The following is a 14113-nucleotide window of genomic DNA, read 5'->3' as shown; positions in this document are numbered from 1 at the left end:
ATTTTCAGCCTGAAATTTGTATACTAATAAATACTTAATACCCTAGATTCGTTTGAAATAACGTTCATTTCGCAAAAGTGATTCAAACACCGCAAATTTGATTCTCATGCTTTAATGACTAATTTTCATCCTGTTTTTCATTGCATACATATTTCATTAAATTACACAATTTGATATTCAAGTCATTTTCAATCTGTTCTACAACTACATTAATAATAATTCATAACAATTTTTCATTGCTACTTAAAATTATCAACTTGTATTTTCCGGTATATTTCTTGAATTATTCTCAGTTACATCAGAGAGCTCTGAGGTTAACAACCATGAGACAATGTAAGCAAACAGGATGCTTGCAATCAGAGAAAGAACGACCTGTCTTTAACTCCAAAGCAATTTCTCCTCTTTTCCACAAACAAAACGTCACATTTCTTTTCCTTGCATGCTAATGAATCGAGCACATTACTCAGACAATTTTTCAGCTTGTTTTGACAATGTCGAAGAATATACAAACGTTTGTGTGTATAATATCGAGATATTCTTAAACCTTGCAGATTAATTCCCAGATCCCTATCGCAGGGATTAAAAATCAATCAACCGATATAATCGTTGGTCAGGCAAACTGTTCGGCATTGTAAGGATCAAGATTATAAGAAAACAAAAATGAACGATCAGGTTCTTCATCATGTAGGATTATGCAACTAAAGCTATCTTGAGCAAGATACCTTGAGGAAATTTTGCTCGAAATAAAAATTAGAAATAATTCAGCACGTAGGAGCACGATTACAATCAGGTATGCTTATCTAAAGACCGAACGCGATGAAAATACGAGAAAATGATGGAAATGTTTGTTTTCATTATCCTAAAGCGTCCACGTATGTCCAGTCTCGAGTTTTCGAGGTGCAAACGATACGGTTGTGGCGCACTCATTGTCAGTCAGGTTGCAGAGTGGCACGTGCAGTGTGGAAATCGTTTTAACGCGGTTAATCTTCCTGGCCAGGACGTATATTTACGTTCAGCGTGGCTGTGATCCGCGAACAATGGCGGATCTTGCGCACCGTACTTCCATAGCGAATCGTGGAAGCATCGTTGCGTTAACAGTTTTATACGCGACTGCGTTTCATCAACGTTTCGACGGAGAAATATCGTAACAAAACACCCCGAGTGGTCCGTAAGCGATTTAATATCTTTGAAACGTCGTTTTTTTATTTAATAAAGGTTACAGGACACTAAGGAGCCTACCGTGCGGCCGCACGGATCCTTTTGTGGACGTAGCTCCTTTGAAGAAGCTCATCTCTTCACAGCAATAATATATTTTTCTTTTGGGTCCTTTAAGGCACGGTTAAGAATCTTTGCACAGCAAGACTCGGCTACTACGATTTTCTATTACGGTACAAAGAGTGTACAAGCTTCGCTTTCTTCTGTATTGTTAATTTCTTGTCAAATATTTGAGGATAAAAATAGTGGATACTTGTATGGAGGATCTGGTTTAATTGGTAATAGTGTCAAATCTTTTTTTCATTTAATAACTTACCATCCTTAACTCTATATTATATCAATAAATACAACTTAATATAAGAATAATTGAGATAGTAAATGAAATACTTTTAATGTTCAAGTTAATTTCAATCTTTAAGGTTATGGCTAACAGCTGTGGATGTATACATTTTTTTTTATTTAACAACTTACCATCTTCAACTCTATATTATATTAATAAATGGATAGCTTAATATATGAATAATCATTGAGATAGTAAATGAAATACTTTCAATGTTCAAGATAATTTCTATCTTTAAGGTTATGACCAACAGCTGTGAATGTATACATTTTTTTTTTATTTAACAACTTACCATCTTCAACTCTATATTATATTAATAAATGGATAGCTTAATATATGAATAATCATGGAGATAGTAAATGAAATCAATTCAATGTTCAAGATAATTTCAATCTTTAAGGTTATGGCCAACAGTTGTCATTTTTAATAAACTGAAACAGTTGGTCACTAATTGGAACATGCTGGGTATATTTATCAGACTATATATATTAGTATCAAAACAAAACAAGTCTTTATTAAAATCCAACGTAAATATCAATCAACATTTTGCAAATATTAGAGACAATTGTACCAATATATCAGAAGCACATAACCTTAAATTGAAGAGTTACGTGAGGACACGGGACAAGGGAGATCCCGCATTTTTTCTAATTTCGCGAATCTGCTGACTCGAAATCCAAACAGAGAGAATGAAAACAAGCTGACCGTGCAACAACAGTAACAAACAACATTTTGTACGGTTGGAAAAGGGAAATGTATATAAACGACGCGCGGGATCACAGTTGGGAGGGCAGATAAAAGAAGTGTACGCGATATCGTGTCGGTGATACTTTACGAGTCACAGTATAGCGTTTTGTTAAAACGTAAGTCCTCACTTAGAAGCATATAGGCTTTCCGTGTTTTCGTGGCAGCGCAACATTTATAACTTCCATAAATCGCGTCACGAGCAATCGTGCGAGGTGCAAAGGTTGACCAGCTGTTTCACATGGCGATAAAAATTTTACCTGCCCGTTAAGATTGCCTGCCGTTCTCCGCGAGAACGCTGTTCTGCGATAAAAACCCTGCGGGCAAACGTTAATTCCGTTTCGCGGAAAATCGCGCGGCGTTGCCTTTAGACCGTGATAAATTTTCAAGCAACGAAGCTGACTCGAAATTATGGATCAATTGCTACATTTTCGTCACTTATTAGCGCCTTTACGTTTTCACGAAGTATTACGAGTTGGGGTCCTTTTACGACCCAACTGTGCCCGAAGAAAGATTACAAGCTTTCTAAAAAGTGTTTATTTGCATTACGGTTTCATGCAACATTGTCAGTGATTCTTTGTAATTTTTGTTTACTAAAGTCAGGTGTTACGATGTTTGAAATTGAAATTAAAAATTTTATTTCCAAGCGGTACTAAGCTTTTTATTATACATTTTAATTTCGGACAAGTGGGACGAAATTGTAGTGAAGCAAGTTTAATGGATATTTCTCCTTTTTTCTGTTATAACTACACTTTTAATTTACTTTCTATGGTCAACTTTGTTCAGAATTGTATGTTATTTTTCTAATTTGTTTGTAATAAATACATTGTTATACTTCTGTACATTGTGTGCATTGTTATACTTATGTATTTTAATAACTGATGAATATAACGCACCTACTGTCGGTTTTGCCAATTAAGCATTTTGTTTTCTCTTTCCATAAGCTTATTTTGAGAAATAAACTAGTACTAAAATTTTACTACAGAAGGTTACGTCAAATTTTGTATTGATATCCTTCCAGTCATATTAATCATTGAAATTAATTTTTAAAATTTTGTATTAAAAAATAAATTTATATTTGAAGAAATAGTATTCAATATAATTGTGAAAAATTTATTATTTTATTAATACCTGCAGAATTTATAAATTTTCACTAAAATTGACTGCGTCAAAGTTTTTCTTGACACCTCTTTCATTTGAAATTAATTGACATTTTAGTCTTTATTTAAGAATGATATTCTAATAAACAACATTAATCTGGTAGACAACATTAATGCACTATTGAGTGCATTTACCATATCCAATTTCAAAATGAGACATGCTATGCACATCATCAAAGAATTCTATGGCAGATCGTGGTAATATCTGCAGGGCAATAAGCGTACGTCTAAATTGTATAGCGGATCTCGTTATCCGCGACACTCGATATTCGCCAGCCACGTATCTAAAGCGTACGCGGATCTCTCGTGTCCCGCTTCAAATATCTACCTTCGTTTCTTCCACCGAATGCGTTGCTGTCGCCATATCCCTCTCTACGTTTCCCCTTCAGAATGACGATGAAAATTTAACAGAGAAATTTTCGATACGACGCGGTAATCGAACCGCGTAATGCGTCCTACACATCGTGCGATTCGATCTTGTTATCGATGATGCTCCTCGAAGATGCACAACGTACCTCACAACGGAAGCTACTCGTAACAAAAACATTTCCTGTAATACAGTTGCAGTTTACTCGTGTCACTTACAAAAAATGTAGTTACTGTATTTGTAATTACTTATGATTATTTAAACTGTTACTTCACTATTTATTGCGTTATACACTTTAGGCAGCTAACCTCTTTCTGAAATAATAAATTATGAAAATGTGAAGTGGTTTATTTGAATCAACTTTTTTGGTAATGTTTTTATATAACTTGATAGGCGTTGTTTATTTCTAAAAAAAGCGTGCATTCAGTTGCAACTTAATGGTACGAATCTGTGTGTACCAAATCTACTTCATTACTTCACTACTTTACTACTTCACTACTTCACTACTTCACTACTTCACTACTTCACTACTTCACTACTTCACTACTTCACTACTTCACTACTTCACTACTTCACTACTTCACTACTTCACTACTTCACTACTTCACTACTTCACTACTTCACTACTTCACTTCTTCACAATCAAATCATCAAATATTCAACATTTAAAAATTCCGTTCTTAATGTATTAAACCAGTATTAACTTGTACTAAAAATTAAATGATATTTTTACCCGAATAATAAAAAAAAGAAATTGAAGGTATCCATAAGAGAATAGAAGGGTAGTTTACTATAATTAACCTCAAAAGTGATCTCTAACAAAACCTGTCACACAATTTCTCTATGTAAATAAAATTATACATTCTTTACTAACTTATCAGAGTACCTAGGCCTAGTAAATTAGGTGTAACACATAGCTGACAGCCGACATCTTTCTCGTTCTTTCATTTTCATGTTCATAGCGTCGCCATTTGGATATCGGTCGCGTAACGAGTCGGATTTACAGCCACAAAGATAAGTCGAGGCAGAAGAATGACTCAAGCTCGCATTTCGAAAGTTATTCGCGTCAGCAATGTGCTCGTTGAGAATCGGCCGAAGTTCGAGGCCTTTAGCCAACGATGGAGTCTCTCGGAATGCGGTGCTCGACACCGGAGCCTTCGCCATCGGTTCCACGCTTCGGCAAGATTTATGAAGCGTGATAACCCGAACGACATCCCAGCCGAGAGAAGAGATCCTGGAACACTGGATTCCCGCGATAGAATCCTTTACCGTTTCTTCTCCCTCTCGGATACGATCCTCTTCGTCAATCGACCAACTTTTGCAACCTCGTCTTCTCGCCTCAGCGTTTTCTTACGTTCCGAAAGTGCAACCGGTTCGGGGCAACGATACAACGTTTCAAGCGACTTCTTTGGGAATACTTGTCACGGTACTTCTTGCTTGTACACTCGGCTTCGATGTTTTGGCTTCTTTTAGATAGATATTTGCGCACACGTAAACTCATACATTTTCAATTTCCAAATTCAAAAATGGAGAGGTTTCAAAAGTTGTGTATTTTCGAACCCTTCAGATTTCTACGTTCTTAGCTTCGTTTGTCCTTCAATCTCCAGTCTCCCAAATCCCTATCCCTTCAAATTTCTACCCCCCCCCCCCCCCCCCCCAAAATCCTAGACCTAAATTCCTAAGTTCCTAAATCCATCACAGATCTTCAAATCTGAAGTCTCTAATCCCCTATAACTTCAATTTATTCCCAAATTTTCAAATTCTCCAAAATTTGTACAAATGGATTTTCAAATTAATGATACCCCTCGATGGTGAAATTTTCCATAGGATTTGCTGGTGACTGTACCATGAAAACTTCTTCGAATATCGCCGCACCGTTTGTTTTTCCCTCGGGAAATGTCCTTCGATACGAGTCTCTGTAAACGTTGCACCGATCTCTCGATTTTATTACGAAGTGTATTCCTGGTGCATCGTATATATGGTTTCTCTACTTTTCTCCGTAAATTTACTAGTCTTTCGATAGGTGCAAATAAGGCAATAAACGAGAAGTTTAATATACTTATCGAGCGGTTTCTTGCTAGGAGGACGCGAGAGACCGCGTATGGGTCGTAAATCCTTCGAACGGAAAGTGGTAGGAATATTTTTCACGGGAACACACTGAAAATGCTTCTCGATCAATGCCCGCGATTGTATTCGCTGAATTCATCCGCGGAACAATATCGCGAAATATATCGTACATTACTGTACCTTATTCACGTGTCTCGTGAGATAGACAGAAGTATTCGTCAAACGAGTTTACAACTAATGATGCTGACACCTTTCATTTCCTCTTCTACGATTTAATGTAACTCCTTCGTTTTTTAGTGTGATCGTAATTTTTGTAAAATACTTTGGTGGAGAAACAATTATCTTGCCAATAATTAGGGTTTTAAATTTAGAACCCTGTAGCACTACTACTACTTGTGGAAATATAACGCGTGGAAGTACTACACGTGAAATTACGGCGCGTAGAATTACCATGCGTGAAAATACGGCGCGTAGAATTATCACGCTTGGAACTACGGTGCGTGGAACTATCACACGTAGAATTACGGCGCGTAGAATTACCACGCGTGGAATAACGACGCGTAAAACTACCACGCGTGGAAATACGGCGCGTAGAGTTACCACGCGTGGAATTACAGTGCGTGGAATTACCATGCATGGAACTACCGCGCGTAGAATCACCACGCGTGGAATTACGGCGCGTAGAACTACCACGTGTAGGATTACAGCGTGTAGAATTAGCATGCGTGAAAATACGGAGAGCAGAATTATTACGCTTGGAACTACGGTGCGTGGAACTATTACACGTAGAATTACGGCGCGTAGAATTACCACGCGTGGAATAACGGCGCGTAAAACTACCACGCGTGGAAATACGGCGCGTAGAATTACCACGCGTGGAATTACAGTGCGTGGAATTACCATGCATGGAACTACCGCGCGTAGAATCACCACGCGTGGAATTACGGCGCGTAGAACTACCACGTGTAGGATTACAGCGTGTAGAATTAGCATGCGTGAAAATACGGAGAGCAGAATTATTACGCTTGGAACTACGGTGCGTGGAACTATCACACGTAGAATTACGGCGCGTAGAATTACCACGCGTGGAATAACGGCGCGTAAAACTACCACGCGTGGAAATACGGCGCGTAGAGTTACCACGCGTGGAATTACAGTGCGTGGAATTACCATGCATGGAACTACCGCGCGTAGAATCACCACGCGTGGAATTACGGCGCGTAGAACTACCACGTGTAGGATTACAGCGTGTAGAATTAGCATGCGTGAAAATACGGAGAGCAGAATTATTACGCTTGGAACTACGGTGCGTGGAACTATTACACGTAGAATTACGGCGCGTAGAATTACCACGCGTGGAATAACGGCGCGTAAAACTACCACGCGTGGAAATACGGCGCGTAGAATTACCACGCGTGGAATTACAGTGCGTGGAATTACCATGCATGGAACTACCGCGCGTAGAATCACCACGCGTGGAATTACGGCGCGTAGAACTACCACGTGTAGGATTACAGCGTGTAGAATTAGCATGCGTGAAAATACGGAGAGCAGAATTATTACGCTTGGAACTACGGTGCGTGGAACTATCACACGTAGAATTACGGCGCGTAGAATTACCACGCGTGGAATAACGGCGCGTAAAACTACCACGCGTGGAAATACGGCGCGTAGAATTACCACGCGTGGAATTACAGTGCGTGGAATTACCATGCATGGAACTACCGCGCGTAGAATTACCACGCGTGGAATTACGGCGCGTAGAACTACCACGCGTAGAATTACGACGTGTAGAACTACCACGCGTGGAAATAGGGTGCGTGGAATTATCACGCTTGAAACTATGACGCATAGTATTACCACGCGTGGAACTACGATGTGTGGAATTACCACGCGTGGAACTACAGCGTGTAGATTTGTAAACTAGTCACAAAGTTTCTAAATTAGCAAACTTTTAAATTTTTAGAATATTAAACACCCAGTATTTAACTTTTCAATCTTCTACGAAGAAGTCGATATGAAACGCAGTACAAAATATTAAGTTTCATATCGTTAATTTCGTTAGCGGAGAAAAGTTGTACTCTTAGTATCGTACATCCCTAGAGGGCTTATCGTGTCATAAAACACATACTCATCCGCTAAGCGAATCCCGTAGGCGTACGAACACTTCGTCTCTCGCTTAAACGGCTCGTATCGACAGAAAGTCGAGTGTCTTCAAACTGTTAAAACGTTTTGCTCCCTCTTGTGGTCGGTCAAGTGAAAGCGGAGATAAAGCAAGCGAGAGTCTAAACGTCACCGCTTGAAAGCGATGTGCAACTTTGTAATAAAATGAGATAGAATGAAAGAACTTTCAGAAAGCGGCGAAACTTGCCTTTATATTCTAATAACAGTGTAATTATTGACAAAGCGATACGAGTGGTAATTTACGTGTGATGCTGTAGCACTTGATGCTCTCACTTATGAAGATCTAACAGGTTGGTTTGACGAATAATGTTCTACTGGGGCGTAAGTTTTAATGTGTAAGGTGAGGATTTAATGTGTAACAGTGAACGAATGGCGATTCAAAGCTTGGTCATTCGACTCGTGGCAATATAACGCGAGGTAATTTGGTGCATGGTAATATAACGCGAAGCAATTCAAAACGCGTAGCGATACAACGCAAAGCAATTCGGGACGTGTGGCGATATAATAAATAGTAATTCTGGACATGGCAATATAACGCGAGGCAACTCATAACGCGTGGCAATGCACCGCGTAGTAATTTGGGACGCATGGCGATACAACGCGTAGTAATTTGGAACGCGTGATGATATAACAAGTGGTAATTCAGGATATGGCGATATAACGCGAGGCAACTCTGAATGCGTGTGCGTTGCACCGGGTAGTAATTTGGGATGCGTGGCGATACAACGCGTAGAAATAAGGAACGCGTGACGGTTTAATAAGTAGTAATTCTGAATATGGCGATATAACGCGAAGCAACTCAGAATGCGTGGCGATGCACCGCGTAGTAATTTGGGACGCATGGCGATACAACGCGTAGTAATTTGGGGCCCGTGGCGGTGTAATAAATAGTAATTCCGAATATGGCAATATGACGTGAGGCAACTCAGAACAATGGCAATATAACGCGTGATATCCTCGCATATAACAGAACATCAAATGCCATTATTATACTAGAATCACAGAATTGCGTGTTATATAGCACGACTTGTTACAGAGACCTCCATTCTACCATATTTATTGCACTTTTAGCAGGTATTGGATATTAATTGTGTTAATTGAATTTTAATTAGCGTTAATTAAATGAGTTCCACTGCAGGAAGAAACGAAATGGAAGCTGTAAAACGGCTTTTTAGGAAAGCTTTAACGCTAAATGTAGCCACTGTTGCATCACGCTTGAAAGCTAGAACAAGAAACGTAATTACAGGATCGTTTGTTTCAGATCGGGGAAATCAGTGAAGAAGATTTAAGGGTTGTTGAGAGAAACGATCTCTTTTCTCCATCTCAAACCTCGTACCTTAGTTACTGAGAACTCGATTCAACATTAGCGTTAGAACGCGTGATTTTCTGTTACAAAGGCGATGTATTCTTACTTTTACATGTCTTACTTTTTCATTGTATAACGAGTTGAAAGAGAAATCAATAATAGCGGTGGAAAATTAATGAAATATTTTTAGAGAAATTTTATTCCACACAGTATGTATTACAGCAAACTGTAATTTATTATTAAACATAATACAATAACGATATAATAATACAGTAACAAAATAATTATGTAATGATATTATAATATTGTATAATAACGCAATTAGTCAATTAAATTCGGTAACGTAATTAATGAACGAACGTAAGGAAAAACAGGAAAAATCGTTGGTATATTTTGCAAATATTTCATACTTACAAGAAATTTCAGGCAAGCCGCGTACCATTCGAAACCTTGAAAGTCCTGGAGTTCTTTCAGTCTCGAAACTTTCGATGGTTCCGGAACTGCTCGAAGTTCTGAAACCTGTAAGAATGGTAGAGATAAGTTTAGACTTTAACGTGAACGAAATAGCTATGGAAAAAGTATGAATATTAGAGAACACGGGAAAAATAAGAAAAGTAGGATACCAGCTCTTGTTTGTGATATTCAGTTGCCGTATTGTGCTCGAGACGAATGAACAATATTTTTAATACCGAGTCGTGAACATTGGTTAGGTTAGATTTCAATGTTAAAATATTTGAGTAATACAAAATTTATTATTAAAAAATTGTAAAAATTGTGGGAAAGAATGTGCTAAGAATTGAATTTTAAATACTTGAGTTTTGTAATACTTAAATATTTCCTATCTGAACGTTCACGTGCTAGAATATTTATCGCATATGAAATTAAGAACAGAAAATTGTCAGAAGAGAAATCACTTTATTCGTTCAATTATCGCTCGTTATGTTTCCTGAGACCAGTTTCCCTACGGTATCGGAGACTTAATCGACGCTCACTAACAAAGTTTTAATTTTCACTTAGGCAGACACGCCGACAGCGTCGTGTCGCGTCTTTAGTAATCAGCCTTGACAATTTGACGCGTGAAAAGCAGAGCAAAGCGGTGGATTGTCGGCCGATTTTGCTTCGGAGGATACTCGAAGAAGTCCTCAATTAGCGTGATTGAGCTTCATCGGGGCGTATTTAGCGCAAACGTCGTTGAAAAGTTTTCAGCGAAATTGCGAGAGGTCGTTGCTGATGCACGTCAAGGCGTTTCGTTTCCTCGATAACGAACCGACGATCGATTCCTTGAATCGCGAACGAGATTCTTGTCTAACGACGTATTCTTCTGAACGTCGTGAGTTCGTCAAAAAGGAAACGTTGCTCGTCCGATTGTTCCTTTTCATTCTCTATTTTTATACACCTTCTAAGGACACCGTTTCCCTCCGGGTATTTCTCAAGTTACATTTCCTACGATATTCAACTTCATGCTCGTTAACGCGTGTCATTACATCGTACAATGTATCGTTAAAAGTTCGACGTAAATACAGGAAACGAGGCGCCCTGAGCAACGATTAAACGCGAAAGAGGACAAGTGTAATGGAAATTCAGATTTTAATAGCCGTACCGATAGTATATTATTGTTTATCGTTTCAAGGGGCAATTCGCTGCGAGATCATGGTTGATCTACTCACGGAAAGTATCGACGAATTCACAAAATGGATCGTTTATTTTGAAAGTGGTGTAAGTCCATTTTCATTTATTTTGAGAAAATCAAATGTTAGTATATATGTCAATGAAAAAATATGGGTTAATTATATCAAGACTGGCAATTCAGCAATTTTTTTACTGATAGATCAATATGTAATCAGATTATATAAATTTGTTTTAAGTGCTTTAACTAAAATAATGTATATTCATGCAAATGGATTTACACCATTTTCAAAATAAACGGTTCCTATAATTCTACAAATTTTTAAGTTTTTAACATTTGGCACGATCCACAGTCTATGTTTCTAGAAGTTTATATTTTCAAACTTACAAACTTCAAAATTCTCAATTTTTTAGTTTCAAATTTTCAAATTTTGAAAATTTACAAATTTGCGAATTCCAATATTTTAAATATGTAAATCTATAAATATTCAGATTCCTAGATCCACATATCTTTAGACCAATATATAGATTAGAAAATCCCTAGATCCCTAGATCCCCAGTTTCCTACATCCCCAAAATCCTCAGATCCCTAGATCTCCAAAAGCCCTAGATTCATAGAATCCCAGATCCCTAAAATCCCTAGATGCCTAGATCCCCAAAAATACGGGATCTCCAAATATCAAAATCCCTAGATCCCTGGAACCCCCAGATCCCCAACCCATAAATCCATAGATCCCGAAATCCCGAAATCCCTAGATAGCTGGAATCCCTAGATCCCCAAATCCCTAAATCCATAGATCCCTAAATCCAAAAATTCCGAGATCCCTGGAATCTCTAGATCCCCAAGTTCCTAAATTCATAGATCCCCAAATCCCTAAATCCATAGATCCCCAAATCCCAAAATTAATAGATCCCTAAATCCCCAAATCCCCAAATCCCTAAATTCATGGATCCCCAAATCCCCAAATCCCCAAATCTCTAAATCCCCAAATCCCTAAATCCATAGATCCCCAAATCCCCAAATTCCCAAATCCCTAAATCTATAGATTCCCAAATCCAAAAATCCCTAAATCGCTAAATCCCTAAATCCCTAAATTCCTAAATCCCTAAATCCATAGATCCCCAAATCCCTAAATCCCCAAATCCCTAAATCCCCAAATCCCCAAATCCCTAAATCCATAGATCCCTAAATTCCTAAATCCCTAAATCCCTAAATCCCTAGATTCCCAGAATCCCTAGATCCCTAGATCCCCAAAATCCTTAGATCCCCAGATATCTAAATCCCGTGATTCCCCAGTTCCTGAATTGCACGTCCCAAACTTCTTCAATCCGAAATTTCAAAATTTCCAAATCGCCATAGTGAATATAAAATTTGCATTTATAATGCAGACGGTGGCCAAGCGCACAATACTTTTACTACTTCATCAAAACAGTGAAATAGTTCTGCATCATCTACGCTTTTAACGATGCAAGTACATTCACTAAATCTTGCATTTACCTTTTCGACATCAAAGATACCGTCTGCAGCCGACAGCTCGAGTGGTTACTCTAATATATACATATGCATATAGATGCTATATGTACGTACGTACCACGAAATCAAGGATTTCCGGCGAAGTTCATCAACAAATACGTTAACTGTTCAACGAATCCGTTACAAGGGGGTAGAATTCAAACTACGTTTGATGTCTGCGCCTCAGGTCCAATCGCCTCGCTTTAACTATTAATGAGGCTGCAACAGACGAGCTAGTTAATCGACTGCAGGAATTTTCTAATCAAACACAACACCGTGAAATAGCCGGAGGAAATTGCTCATTAACGTAATGTAACACCTCTATTTCTCTGCTTCTTCCTCTTCTCAACCGGTGAAGAATGCTCCTCACGTAATTAGACTCTAAACGTCTCTCTAGCAAGCTACAGCAGATTCCCGTTATATTGCCGTTGGAGAGAATGTTGCAAGTGGTAATGTAAGTATATCGCACTACCTTAAATCGAGCATGTTAGCAAGAACTATTGTGTAACTATTATATACTATCATATAACTATCAAATATACACTAAAATATTATGTATATTACATCTCCAATAATAAAAGAAAATATGTACCCATTTGTAAAACGCAAGATCTATCGCCATGAAAACTAATTGTGTTTGAAACTCCGTTTAGCGATATATATTTATTGTACACCGAACTTTCATCACAGACTTGTTTTTGTCAGATGCAAGTGAAAAGTCGTGAAAAATCGTGTCACGTCGCGCTAGAGGTGCACATGTATCGACAAAGGTCTTGTAATATTGCAAGGATTTATCGAAGGTATACAGAAAAATAAATTATATCATTTATTTTGAAAAGCGAGGTAGGACATATGGTTGTATATAATCTAGATGTTAAGTGTACTATACAGAAAAATAAATTATGTCATTTATTTTGAAAAGCGAGGTAGGACATATGGTTATGTATAATCGGGATGTTAAGTGTATTATACAGAAGAATAATTTAAGTCATTTATTTTGAAAAGGTAGTACATATGGTTGTGTATAATCTAGATGTTAAATGTAGTATACAGAAAAATAATTTAAGTCATTTATTTCGAAAAGGTAGTACATATGGTTGTGTATAATCTAGATGTTAAGTGTATTAGCAGTCTGTATATTAAAGTTACTCGAAACCCGAGAGTAACTTTGTATCCCCGTTAGCCGCGTAATTAAGATTAGGTTCGAGGGAGTTAGCACGGTGAGAAAAGTAGAGATAAATGAAGGACAGTGAACGGAAGATAAGACGACACCGCTGGCAGAAAAGCAAAAGTTCTCGGGCAGGGAAGCCACAGTGGAGCAGCAAGTGGTCGTATTCTCAGGGCTAGGGCAACTTCTAAAGGACCACCGAAGTTCTTCGATCTGAACGAAACTCCGCAGGAGTTGGTAGACGAGTGTCCTTAGGGTCAGCCTGTTACCAGCTCGTGGACTTTGTCGCAACACAATTTTCCTCGGGAATCTTCGCCCGCGTACGATAACATCGGTGTTTATCGTGGCTTCGGAAAGAGCCAACGTCCTTTCGATTCTCCGTTAAATAACAAGATCTTGATCTTCTCGGACATGCTTCCATCC

At 38.3% G+C, this 14113-nt stretch overlaps 1 protein-coding gene across 1 annotated transcript in view; it reads right to left on the bottom strand.

Annotated features, from left to right (window-relative positions):
* Positions 1–14113, bottom strand: part of LOC100875126 (glutamate receptor ionotropic, kainate 2) — a 156542-nt gene that overhangs the window by 100417 nt on the left and 42012 nt on the right. The window contains exon 2 of the mRNA XM_012292557.2: positions 9798–9902. The gene's annotated coding sequence lies outside the window, so the exon portion shown is untranslated. The remainder of the gene's footprint in view (positions 1–9797; positions 9903–14113) is intronic.

The sequence above is a fragment of the Megachile rotundata genome, chromosome 9 (genome assembly GCF_050947335.1).
Source record: "Megachile rotundata isolate GNS110a chromosome 9, iyMegRotu1, whole genome shotgun sequence".
NCBI classification, from domain to species: Eukaryota; Metazoa; Arthropoda; class Insecta; order Hymenoptera; family Megachilidae; genus Megachile; species Megachile rotundata.
The sequence above is the reverse complement of the archived record's forward strand: the minus strand, read 5'-3'. Positions and strand labels throughout refer to the sequence as shown.